Here is a 13,907-nt window from a genome sequence, read left to right as displayed (position 1 = left end):
AGAATCAATATTGTAAAAATGACTATATTACCCAAAGCAATCTACAGATTCAATGCAATCCCTATCAAATTACCAATGGCATTTTTCACAGAACTAGAATAAAAAATCTTAAAATTTGTATGGAGACACAAAAACCCCGAATAGCCAAAGCAGTCTTGAGGGAAAATAACAGAGCTGGAGGAATCAGACTCCCTGACTTCAGAGTATACTACAAAGCTACAGTAATCAAGACAATATGGTACTGGCACAAAAACAGAAACATAGATCAATGGAAGAGGATAGAAAGCCCAGAGATAAACACACGCACCCATGGTCAACTAATCTACGACAAAGGAGGCAAGGATATGCAATGGAGAAAAGAGAGTCTCTTCATTAAGTGGTGCTGGGAAAACTGGACAGCTACATGTAAAAGAATGAAATTAGAACACTCCCTAACACCATACACAAAAATAAACTCAAAATGGATTACAGACCTAAATGTAAGACCGGATACTATAAAACTCTTAGAGGAAAACATAGGAAGAACACTCTTTAACATAAATCACAGCAAGATCTTTTTTGATCCACCTCCTAGAGTAATGGAAATAAAAACAAAAATAAACAATTGGGACCTAACGAAACTTAAACGCTTTTGCAAAGCAAAGGAAACTACAAACAAGACAAAAAGACAACCCTCAGAATGGGAGAAAATATTTGCGAACAAATCAACAGACAAAGGATTAATCTCCAAAATATATAAACAGCTCACACAGCTCAATATTAAAAGAACAAACACCCCAATCCAAAAATGGGCATAAGACCTAAGTAGACATTTCTCCAAAGAAGACATACAGATGGCAAGAAGCACATGAAAAGCTACTCAACATCACTAATTATTAGAGAAATGCAAATCAAAACTACAATGAGGTATCACCTCACACCAGTTAGAATGGGCATTATCAGAAAATCTACAAACAACAAATGCTGGAGAGGGTGTGGAGAAAAGGGAACCCTCTTGCACTGTTGGTGGGAATGTAAATTGATACAGCCACTATGGAGAACAGTATGGAGGTTCCCTAAAAATTAAAAATAGAATTACCATATGACCCAGCAATCCCACTACAGGGCATATACCCAGAGAAAACCATAATTCAAAAAGAGTCATGGGGACTTCCCCCGCATTCCACTGGTTAAGGCTCTGCCTTCCAATGCAGGAGGCATGGGTTCGATCCCTGGTTGGGGAACTAAGATCCCACATGCCATGGGGTGCGGCCAAAAACTTAAAAAAAAACAAAAAAGAGTCATGTACCACAATGTTCATTGCAGCACTATTTACAATAGCCAGGTCAGGGATGCAACCTAAATGCCCACTGACAGACGAATGGATAAAGAAGATGTGGTACATACACACAATGGAATATTACTCAGCCATAAAAAGGAACGAAATTGGGTCATTTGTAGAGACGTGGATGAATCTAGATACTGTCATACAGAGTGAAGTAAGTCAGAAAGAGAAAAACAAATATCGTATATTAACGTATATATGTGGAACCTAGAAAAATGGTACAGATGAACCGGTTTGCAGGGCAGAAATTGAGACACAGATGTAGAGAACAAACGTATGGACACCAAGGGGGGAAAGCGGCGGCAGGGTGGGTGGTGGTGTGATGAATTGGGAAATTGGGATTGACGTGTATACACTAATATGTATAAAATAGATAATAAGAACCTGCTGTATAAAAAAAATTTTTTTTAAGTTAGTACTATTTAAAATAATATTTAAAATGTGTAATACTGAGGGGTACATCTGGCAATAGACATGCAAATCTTTATTCTGAAAACTACAAAGCGTCGCTCAGAAAATTGAAGATGACTTAAATAAATTTTTTTAAAAAGAGATACACTGTGTGTACATATCAGGAGACTCAATAACATTAAGATGTAAATTCTCCCAAATTGATCTATGGATTTGAAGAATTCCAATTAAAATCTTAGTAGCCTTTTTTAAACAGAAACTGACAAACTGATTAAATATATTTTATGGAAATGAAAAGGAACTAGAATACTGAAAACAACTCTCAGAAAAACAGAAGAAAGTTGGTGGATTAACACTACCTGACTTCAAGACTCAGTCTAAAAATAGAGTAATCAAAACGGTGTGGTAACAGCATAAAGATAGAAAAATAGATCAACACAACAGAATAGGGAATTCAGAAAAAGACCCACGTGTATATGGAAAACTGGTTTGACAAAGGTATACAAGCAATTCAGAGAAATGATGGCACTGGAAAATTTGGATGGCCATTAGTCCAATGGAATATTACTCAAATCAACAGAAAGCAGTAAACCATGGATACACCTAGCAATGTAGCAAATCTCAAAATAATTATGCTGAATGAAAGAAACCAGGAAAAGGAAGATAAACACTGGATGATTCAATTTCTATGAAACTTCAGAAAAATACAAAGTAATCTATGGTGACAGAACACAGATCAGTGATTGCCTGGGGATGGGAGGCATTAAGAAGACCATGAGGAAAATCTTGGAGGTGATGGATACATTCATTACCTTGTTTGCTGTAATGATTTCACAAAAGGATACATAAATGAAAACTTACCAAGTTGCTCACTTTCAATATGTGTTCACTGTATGTCAATTTTATTTTAATAAAGCTTTTAAGAGGCATTTAAGTATATATATAGTATATAAATTATATAACAGTATATTATATCTTATACAACTTATATAATAATATATAATATTAGAATATGTATAAAATATATATTATATAAAAATATTTTTTAACAGATTTAGTCTCAGGCTTCAGAGAATTCTAGCAAATAACTGAATTCTTTCTCTCTTACATCTCTTGTAATTTTGATGCCCATAGTGAAATAGAAATTTATTTTATAGAAGGATTTTTTTCCTCTTGCTTTTAATCCCTAAGCTCATCCCTTTTGAGCTGCACAGTGCAGCATTCTCTCCTGGAGCTGACTCAGGAGGCTGTGCTGAGTAACGGACAGAAGAGCTTCGGAGTGAGGACCTGTGCTAAATTCAGCTGCACCACTCACTCACTCTGTAACCTTGGGCTAGTCACTTAGCCTTGCCTTCTTTATTTATACAATTTAGATAATACTTATGCTTTAGATTCATTATGAAGATAAAACAAGATGGTATATGTAAAGATCCTATAAAAGGATCTCTAGAAATGTTCTATTGTACCTTATGCTTATCAAGTTATCACAATAGAGTGTGCTTTAGAAAATACTGGCATTTACATTATTGTGAAAAAGAAATGCACCATGTGGTATTAGTAAATATATCTTCCAATAATCTCATGGCTAGAAGTGATGATTAACAGCATATTATTAGAATACAACATAAAAAAAACACACAAATGTTTCCTCTGCCTCTTGGTGGCCCTAGTCTTCATATTAACATAGGTGTTTTAGTCTAGTATACCTGCCTTATAACCAATGCCATTCCCTGAGGCACTATATAGAGCTAATCTTAACTGTAATCTTATGGCTCGGTGTCAGATGCTATATAGAGTTTACCCACATCACCACAGCAACTGTGTGGGATGGCTGTCACCACAACCCACATGGTTAGCCTGGAGTTTTGACATTTCAGTAATTGCCAGTGTCACAACCTTTAAAAACTGTAGACAACTGCCACCCAGGCCATATGGCTACTAAATAAAGAAGCTATTGTCCCCTAAAGCTGTGATGGGCATTGAGGTGACAAAAGAGCTTCTGTCAAAGACATGGTCACTGAGAAAATGATGTGAAGAGCTTGACTATTAAAAGATGATGTGTATTAGCAAATTATCGTTGCACCCTTATAACATGCTGGGGTGGAAACCAGAGGAAGCACATGATCTGGTACTTGACTTCAGGGTATCAATATAAAAGAATAAAAGCTGTACTATTAAAACTAGATAACTTATTTATCTCTTCAGCAAATACTCACTAAATGCCTATTATGTGCCCCTCATTATTTTTTTAGGTGCTGGAACTATAGCTGTAAACAAAACAGACAAAAATACCTGCCTTAATGGAGCTTACATTCCTGTTAGAGGAAGATAGAGTAAAACAAAATAAGTAAGTTACACTACATTAGATGATGATAATTGCTAAGAGAAAGATAAATTAAGGAAGCAGGATTTAGAACATTAGAGAGAGCACAATTTAAATAGGGTAGTCAGGGACTTCCCTGGTGGTCCAGTGGTAAAGAATCAGCCTTCCAATGTGGGCGAGGCAGGTTCGACCCCTGGTCAGGGGACTAAGATCCCAAATGCCACGGGGCAACTAAGCCTGCGCACCACAACTACTGAGCTCGCGCGCCTCAATGAGAGAGCCCACATGCCGCAAACTACAGAGCCCACGCACCCTGGAGCCTGCGCACCACGACTAGAGAGAGAAAACACGCTTACCACAACTAGAGAGAAGCCCACGTGCCACAACGAAGAGACCACGCTGCAATGAAAGATCCGGAACGCCTCAACGAAGACCCCACATGCCGCAACTAAGACCTGACGCAGCCAAAAAAAAGAAAAAGAAAATGAATAAATAAATATTTTAAAAATAAATAAATAGGGTAGTCAGGGACAATCTTACTGAGAAAGTGACTTGTGTAAATCTCAGGAGGAGATGAGGGCGTTACATGGGGGCAACAGGTAGACACAGGGGAAGATGATTCCAGGAGTAGGAAACCACAGGTACGAAGTCCAGAAAGGGTCATGAGCTGCCATATTTGAGAAAGTAGTTGGAAGGCCAGTATGGCTGGAGCAAAGTAAGTTCGAGAAAACTAGTAGATGATGGCAGAGGTTACAGAGGGTGAGATCTTGTAGAGTCTTATTGGCATTGCATTGACCGTGGCTTTTACTCTAGTGAAACATGAAACCATTAGAGGATTTGGGCAAAGGAAGGACTTGTACTGGCTTTTCTTTAAGATCACTTTGGCTGTCATGTTAAGAATAGATGGTAGGTGTGGGCAAAAAAGCAATCAAGGAGACAATTAGAAGGCTATCATGGGACTTCCCTGGTGGCACAGTCATTAAGAATCCGCCTGCCAGTGCAGGGGACACGGGTTCGATCCCTGGTCTGGGAAGATCCCACATGCCGTGGAGCAACTAAGCCCACGCACCACAACTACTGAGCCTGCGCTCTAGAGCCCGCGAGCCACAACTACTGAGCCCACGTGCCACAACTACTGAAGCCCGTGCACCCAGAGCCCATGCTCTGCCACAAGAGAAGCCACCACAATGAGAAGCCCATGCACGGCAAAGAAGAGTAGCCCCCGCTCGCCACAGCTAGAGAAAGCCCGCGCAGCCAAAAATAAATAAATTAAACAAAAAAAAAAAAAAAAAGAAGGCTATCGCAGTAATAAGATGAGAAATGATGCCTTGGATCCGCACAGTAGCAGTGGAAGCAGTGGGTATTTTTAATTAGTGAAAGTCAAGCAGAGGGAACCTCCATTTACTGAGTTCTTCTCTATGCCAGGCCCTTGAACTGCAGGGAGATTCGAGTACAGTTCTATCATTTATTCTTCATATAATTCTATTGGGTAGTAGTAGCATAGCTATTTTGTTCCGTAGGAAACTAAAGCCTGGGGAGGTTCACTAGTTTTTCCAAGACAGGTTGCACCACAAGTACTGAATTCAGTCTGACTCCAGAGTCCACACCCTTCTTACTCTGCCACAAGGCCTCTCAGGTTTAAAGCACTGGGGGAAAGTGTGACTCAATTAGTAAGAGTCATGGTAGTCTATGGATAGGAGAAATCAGTGCAGATCAGGGTATCTAAGGATAACTGGAAGGGACAGCTTGGATGTGATATGGGTAAGTGGAGAGGAGGGGGTCAAGCCAAAAGAATAGCCTGAGCAAACGAGAAGGCAGTGCTGGAGTAGAAGAGTCCGTTATGAAGAGGGCTTCTACTTGTTTAGGGACAATAATGAGTCATTAGAGGATGCATCTGTTTCCATGGTGACTCCCACTCAGCTGTTGCTTCCAAAATATTTACTGATTAATTCAAGGCTTCATGACTATCAGAGCAGTTATTAAATATGACCTCAGTGGAACATGATTTCTTTTCAAGAAATAAAGTATTGATACAAATTCAGGGCATTTATTAAACTCCTATTACAGCTTCTTTATTAAATTATCATTTTTTTGAACATCCATTAAGCAAGATCATGAGCTAGTTCAAGGGTTGTAAGAGAGGGTGCAAAGATTAGCTAGTGGTTGATCTCTTCCTTCAGGTATATTGTAATTTATCTGGGGATACCTTTAAAATAAGGTTATATATGTTAAGTAGAAAATGAGTGAAATGGGTCTTAAGAGCTCTAGGCATTAGAGAAGGTAGAGAATGCTTGTGTCTGGGGACATTAGGGCTTAATGATATGGCTAGCATTTGAGTTGAGTCCTGAAGTTTGGTTGGGCTGTGAGAGGGAGAGTTTGAGGCAGAGTATTCCAAGCTTAGAAGACTAGAAAAATTGGAGAATGGAGTTGAGAAAATACAAGGCCTGTTCAGGTGATGGAGGGTAAACTTGTTCAACCAGAGTGGAAGTGTCATATGTCACAACAGATAAGCCTGGAAATGAAAGTGGGGAAAGACTTCTTAAGGATCACATATGCTAAGCCATGATATGGGGAATTTTCTTCTACATATTAAGTAATTTACAAAAAATTTTGATCCAGAAAATTATATAATCAAAAATCACGTTTAGAAAGGTTAATCTGACAGTATCATTTGGAGTTTATTGGATGAAATAGAGGTTAGTATTGGATGTGAGCAAGAAATAAACTTTTACTGCATTAAGCTACTGGGAATTTGAGGGTGTAACAGCATCTACTGTCGGATGACAGAAGAATGGCATAACCTTGGTGATCCTCTGCAGGGTTGAGGGGTGGGAGAGGAGTCAAGGGTGACTTCAAGATTTCAATTATAGGTTATTGAGAAATTTCGTTAATAGGGAAAATAGAAAAGGGGGATAGAGTGGGTAAAGAAGATGAGTTTCACTCAAAATATTTCAAGTTTGAAGTTACACAGGTAGAAATATGTAAAGACGAATAAGAGAAGTGGAACTGGTGCCTTAGTGACGTGCAGTGCTAATGAAGAAACCCTGGAGCAAAATTACTAAGTCAGTAGAAAATTAGAAACCTGGATGAAAGCACGAAGAACTCAAAGCTAGAAGCCAATGACAACTGTCCTTAATATCTATGTTTCAGACAGTAACTGCAGGAAGAGCAGGGACCATGAGAGACCTAAAAAAGTTTCACAAAGAAATATGAGGTAAATTTATATATTGATGAGTTTGACAAATGTGCTTAAAATGATTCTTGAGTGGTGGATTTACATAAATGGAAAGTTAAGACATCACAGTAGAGGGGCAAGCTTTGGCATTTGACAGGCTAGATTTATATCCTGGCTCTGCCACTTAATAGCTTTGCTACACAAGTTGCTGAAACTCTCTTTCCTCACTTTCTTTGGATGTAAGTTTGGGGTGATATTAAATGCCTACTTGATAGAGGTCTTATGAGAAGAACATCGACTAGTACCTATGAAGCACTTAACGGTGTCTTAGTCAGTTCAGGCTACCGTAACAGAGTAGACTGGGATATTTAAGCCCAACCGAGATCAGGGTGCCAGTGTGGTTGGGTTGTGGTGAGGACCTCTTCCTGGCTTGCAGACAGCCACCTCCTCACATGGCAGAGAGAAGGAGAGCAAGCTCTCTGGTGTCTCTTCTTATAAGGACTCTAATCCCATGATGAGGGCCCCACCCTCGGATCTCATAGGCCCCATCCCAAATACGCCCCAAAGGCCCTATCCTAAATATCAATATACTGGCAGCTAGGACTTCAACATGTGAATTTTGAGGGGACACAATTCAGTCCATAGCACATAGTCTCCAGCATTCAGTAAAATTCAATAAACAATATCATTATTAGCATTTTTCTTCTGCACAATATTTTTCTCTAGCAATTTCGTAGAGCTAAGAATCTCAACACTTCAGAATAAATAAAAGCATGTGATTCTAAGAAAGAATTCAGCCAAAATTTACACTGTATGAAAAATGCAACTCAGACAATTGTAAGTCACAAACCTCTACAGGGCACAGTAGAGAGAAACACAAGAGGTTTGTGCATGTATAAACCATGTGCAAACTCTTGCTTCCACAAATGTTAAAATGTTTTCCACATTCTGCTTGAATTGGCATATGTTACATCTGGAAAATTCTAGCAAAATATAAAAACAATATTCAAGGGTGCTTTATGGTTAGGACATTTTAACTAACATATAGTAAATTGCTTCAAAGGGGGGGAATGTTTTTTAAACCCTGGATAACTAGCTGTAATTGGACACCATGTTGGAGATTTGGACAAAAAAATTGGTGTTTGAACTGACTGTCTCAGAAGCACATGGCAAATTTTCTTTCCTAGGAGTTCCCTTGATGCCTGAAATTTTCAGTTTCCAATTGCACTTTCTCTTGTTATTTTTCCTTCCTTCCATGTCTCTCAGTTTCTTTGGATAAGGTAAAGAAGTAGGCATGGACCAGGGTTTCCTTTTATGCTCTAAGGCAGTATTTAATTAAACCTCAATTAGTGATGAGAGAGAAGAAAATTCATCTAGTGATTCTTTCTCTAAACTGAATTAGCTGGTTCAAATGGTCACAGGTAACTGGAGAACGTTCTCCATTGTGAAATCAGCTTCCACAGTGCAAGGCATCTGCTATCCTGGTGAGGAATTGTGAATTAAATTTGATGTCTGCATTCTCTTTGTCAAATAATTCAGCTCTGGAAATCTTTTGGTCCATGGTTCTACTTCAATATAAAATTAAATAATTTGCCTCTGTTGGACTGTAGGCACCCATATAAACCCATAGAATACTGGATAAAGTTAAACGAGTAATTATCATAAAAATTAACAGTAGAATTGGAATTCAAATAATTAGTAAGTAGCTGCCCAGCTGATAACAGGTTGCTTTTCCAAACAAGAATTGGACTTATGTCAGGATCTGGGTTGTAATCACTGGAAACCAATGTTAGCTTGGCTCTCTTAAGTAAAATAAATAAATATAATTATAAATAAATACTATTATCTGGAAGAATATTGTGGCCTCCCAGGATCTACTGGTAGCTGGAGGACTAAGTTTGGAAACTTGGACCAGCTCCCAAGGGCCATGAAGCAAGAAACTCAGCTTTTAGCAATTTGGCCAGAGTATAACTGCACTTGGACCCACTCCGCTCACTTCACTGTAAATAAATACTGGCCATCCTTTGATTTACTTCACTTTCTCCAGATTCCTGGGAAGGAGCTTCCAATTCACTGAGCCTGGGTCACATTCCTATTACCTGGCAACCAGGGCATGGAGAATGCAGGAAGATAAGGCTACTTCAATTTCCCTAATGAAAGGAATATACAGCCTTCTAGAATCTAAGTACAATGAGGAGTTCATCAGTATTAGGAAGGGATTTGGATTCTAGGCAGCCGAATAGTGAAGATTACTATAGCTTAATTCAATAACAGGAAATGATATAAGTGGTCTCATTACCATCATCATTATCATAATTAGCATTTAATAAGCAGTTATTTGCTTGCTAGGCTCTATCTCATTTTATGCTCCCAACAATCTTAGGAGACAGCTACTCTTAGTGTCCTTTTATTGAAAATGGAAGAAAAAATACTTAGTGAGGTTAAATGACTTGCCCAAGATTACACACCTAGTAAGTAGCAAAGCAGTCTCAAACTATAGGCTGTGTAACTCCAAATAAGCTAAACCACGTGCACACACATGGAATTGACTTCCCTGCTTCCACTAGGCAATTTTATAGATTATTAAATACACTAGGTGCTTAACAAATACTTGCTGAAAACTCGGCTAGAACAGCTCTGATATATAGCTGGTGCTCAATAAATACCTGTTGAATGAATAAAGGAATGTATTTTACATGTTTACTAAAAGACCAGGTGTCAAGAGACAGGTGTCCCCTCCCTTCCATAGTTCCCCCACAGCATGCAGCTCTGAGCCTTGTGCTGAGTTGGTGATCCCATGAACTAAAGGGACTGAAGTCCAGGTTATAATGAAATCAAGGCATATTCATAATGGTACGGTAAACTGTATTTAAGCAGTTGCTTGTCTCTATTACCTCTAATACATGGTAATATTTTAGAAAATGGCTTTTTTAGATAAGAGATTGTATACAGTTGAAATGTCTTTGTGAATCCTTTAATGTTTTAACTCCATGGTTTTCCACTCTGCTTTTAAAAAAGTGGATCAATCCTGGAGACTAAGCAGAGAAGAATATTTCAGACACTGTGCAGAGACATCTATGGATGGGCCACAGTTAACATATCCAAGGACAGGTCTCACCTTGACCTCCAGCAATAATTACACTTAAGAAGCAGGAATTCTTTTCAAAGGACAATAAAGTCTCAGTTCTGAATTGCTTCACTGTAGATAGTTATCAGGCCAGAATGAGCCAGCTCACAGATTTCTTTGGAGAACTGGTATAACTTGTTCTCAGATCTATAGATTATAAAATAATAATACTAATTTATTAGAATTGTAAAACAGTTCATGGTTTCCTCTTGCTCATTCATTCACTTGCTCTCTCTTGATCCTCAGATATTATTATTGTTGTTGTTATTTTACAGATGAGCAAACTAAGGCTCAAAGAGACTTCCTGGCTTGCCCAGGCAAGGACATATAACTGACAAATAAAGAGCTAAAATTTGAATCTATGTTCTTTTAATTATATTGTGCTGCCTTCTGTAAATGCAAAACAAACCCATGGGACACAGAACCAAACAAGTAATTATTATAAAAATGAACAGCTGAATTGGAATTCAAATACAGTAATTAGTAAGTGGTTGTCCACTTGCTAACATTGAGCCATCACTGAATCCAATATGGAACTTTGCAGAATGATGGAAAACAAGAAAAATCAGTCTCTCACTGAGTAGTCTCAAGGAGATTTAGTCTAGTGCTTCCCATGTTTTTGGGTTTTGACTTCAACACACTGTATTAGATACCAATCCATTGGAAAAGACCTAGGGTGTGTTATATCTGTCTGGTGCTCTGATGGCATGTCTGGTGACATGATGGCATGGAGTTAAGTTGGGACTGAGTCTAGAAGATAAGAAAGTTAATACTTCAAAGAATGGTTTCTTATATTATACCCCTCCATGATTCTCTATGTTAATACAGTGCTAAAGTGTTTGAAAAATGTTCAGTCCAGATACTAGCAGTACTTTACAATTTGATGTGTTTTCAATCTATTAGTCCTTAGAAAAATTGTTTCATGTCTGCGAACCTCAGTTTCCTTAAAAAAAAAAAAAAAAAAGAGAGAGACTAATGTTAACATTAGTTAACTAATGTTAACATATCCAAGTAGTAGCAGCTACTTACAGAGCTTTTGTAATGGCTAAATTAGAACAACAGTAATTTCTCAATAAATATTGCCCATTACTATTAATCAGAATCTTTTACATATAACTTCTCATTTATTTGCTCAAGTGCTAGCCTCAGAAGTTAGTAAGGATGATTACTCTCATTTTCAAGTGAAGGAAACTGACATTTACAAAAGTAACCTTGTTGTGTTTATAAAAAGGGGAGATACTGGTGCAGAAAGGTCAGTCTGTAGAGCCAGATCAAACTGAGTTTGAAATCCTGCTTTACTCAGTTTTAGCTTTCTGTTACTGGGCATTTTATTTTAACTCTCTGAGCCCAAATTTTCTCATCTAAACAAAGGCAGAAATTAATGCTTAGCTTTTATGTTTGCTGTGAGGGTTAAATAAGGTAATGAATGTCAAGCACATAGCATCTAGCATGCGTGGGATACCTCCTTCTCCCATCTCTTCTCCATTAATGACTGCCTTTGAATAATTCAAAATAAAATGGTTTATAGAAAATAATCATTGTCATGGTCGAAAGCGACATTATTGTGATTGTAAAGTAATATCTATAATAAAGAAGCTAGTACAAGTGACACAGTAACTAGCACAGTCAGAAGAAGGTGCTTCATAAATACCTTTTGATAAAAATGATCCAATGTCTCATTTTATACAAATCCTTCTACCCTTCAAGTCTCTTGTATTAGACATGATAATTAATCTTCCATGTGTACAATTTGCAAACTCTGCATCTTGTGGCTGAATTATTTGCAGGTTCATACACTGCAATGTAATTCTTTTTTTCAATTTTCTACTTCAATTATAGTGCTTACTATATGAGATAGGGTTTTCATTTAGCATGCTTGTTATATTTAATTAGAAGTAAAAGGTTTAATGGAACTTAAATTTTTAGCATCACTTATTTTCAGAAGCATAAACTCTGGAACATTTTGTGAATAAAATATACAGTAATTCTCAAATTTTCAAAGGTACGGAGTGCTAATTTTACAAATATCTTAGACTAATCTAGTGACTTCTTGTATTAAATTGTACTAGGTATACAACAACAGCAATAGTTTCCTATGTAGTACCGTTATGGAGTCTTGACTTCTACATGTATTGTCTCTAATTGTCACAACTCTACAAGAAGGTATTATTTTCTTTATTTTCCAAATGAGGAAGCCCTGGAAAAAGAATTATCGAATTCTACCTGAGAAACTCTAGCAAGGCTTCACAGTAAAGTGACCATTAAACCATGTTTTAAAATATGATAGGAAGCTCATCATATAGAGATGGGAAAGCCAAGTCTCCAGGAAATATTATGAAACACGATTAAAATGAAAAAGAATAGTGGTGAAGATGGACCAATGGGTAGAGCCAAATAAGAAAGGTCTGGCCTAGGAGTCTGGTCTTAGTATAGGAAGGAGAGTGGAATGTTATGGCTTTTTGCCACATACTCTTTTTCAATAATATCATTACCACCAGCCTTCATATCCCTGTGGAATTCTTCCTTCATTTACATACCATATGGAAGTTCCTCAAAATACTGTAACGTGAATGAAAGAGATATGCTATCTGAAATAACATATCCATCAGAGGGCTGCCAACCGGCTGTTCATGGTGAATCATTTAAATTTAAAATTTGGTGTTCTGCACATAGAAGTGTACAATCTCTGTTGAGTTTCTGTAACTCCCTGAAGACACGTCTTCTTTCTGCAGATGCTGCCTTCATTTGCATTTCAATATGAGCATTTAGGGGGTCAACTGCCTGTATTTCAGGCACAGTTTAAAGTGGAGTAGCTACGGATATTACAAACTGGTGTCTCTCTAGGCTTATGGCTACAGCTCTGGGTTCCCAGTGTTGCCATGCTTCCTAACACAGAAGAGCCCACATACAGTGTTGGGGAAAAGGCTGAATGATTTATATGATGTCACCAGTTTCTTTAACCCTTTTGTAGTCTGTTCCTTCCAGCTTGACATCACTAGTCTCTGTCCAAGCCCTACATCACCTAACCAGTTTTTTATTTTACTAATCTTAACCTATGTTCCCAAGAAGCTACCTGCATCTGCATCTTCATTATAACATTCATTTCTCTGTCTGGATCACTATACAGTAAGTCTATTCGTATTCATCCATCATTCATATGACCCACCAATATATTAGTGACAATACTGACCAATGTCCTGGGTGCTGGAAATACAATATATGCAAGATCAATGTGGGCCCAATCTGCATGAAGCTGATGGTCTATTCTGAACTAATCCCTGAATCTCACGATATGTTTAGAGGCTTTTGCAGAAAAGAGGTGCTTAGTAAATGTGAAATGAAGGAATGGATTGCTCACTCTATGCCACTGTGTTAGGAACTGTGGAGGATACAGTATAAACAAGACAGTTTTAGTCTTCAGGATGCTCATACTCTGTGGTGGGCACAGACAAGCACATAGATAATTCTAATGCATGGCAGAAAGCATTACGTGTCATAATAGAGGTATAAGCACATTTCTGCATAAGCACATGTAATGGCAGAAGAT

General features: G+C 37.9%; 1 protein-coding gene and 1 long non-coding RNA gene across 7 annotated transcripts in view; one reads left to right on the top strand and one right to left on the bottom strand.

Moving 5' to 3' along the window:
• The window catches only part of LOC309605137, a 394,782-nt gene that overhangs the window by 101,883 nt on the left and 278,992 nt on the right, over positions 1 to 13,907 (bottom strand). For both annotated transcript variants that reach the window (XR_014231242.1, XR_014231243.1), the window contains one exon: positions 4,415 to 4,513. This is a non-coding gene — a long non-coding RNA (uncharacterized lncRNA). The remainder of the gene's footprint in view (positions 1 to 4,414; positions 4,514 to 13,907) is intronic.
• The window catches only part of GRM5 (glutamate metabotropic receptor 5), a 547,875-nt gene that overhangs the window by 423,927 nt on the left and 110,041 nt on the right, over positions 1 to 13,907 (top strand). The gene's annotated exons all lie outside the window — the stretch shown is intronic.

This window comes from Balaenoptera borealis (assembly GCF_965194805.1).
Source record: "Balaenoptera borealis genome assembly, chromosome: 11".
Taxonomy (NCBI): domain Eukaryota; kingdom Metazoa; phylum Chordata; class Mammalia; order Artiodactyla; family Balaenopteridae; genus Balaenoptera; species Balaenoptera borealis.
Note: the sequence above shows the minus strand (reverse complement) of the source record. Positions and strands in the feature narration are given on the sequence as shown.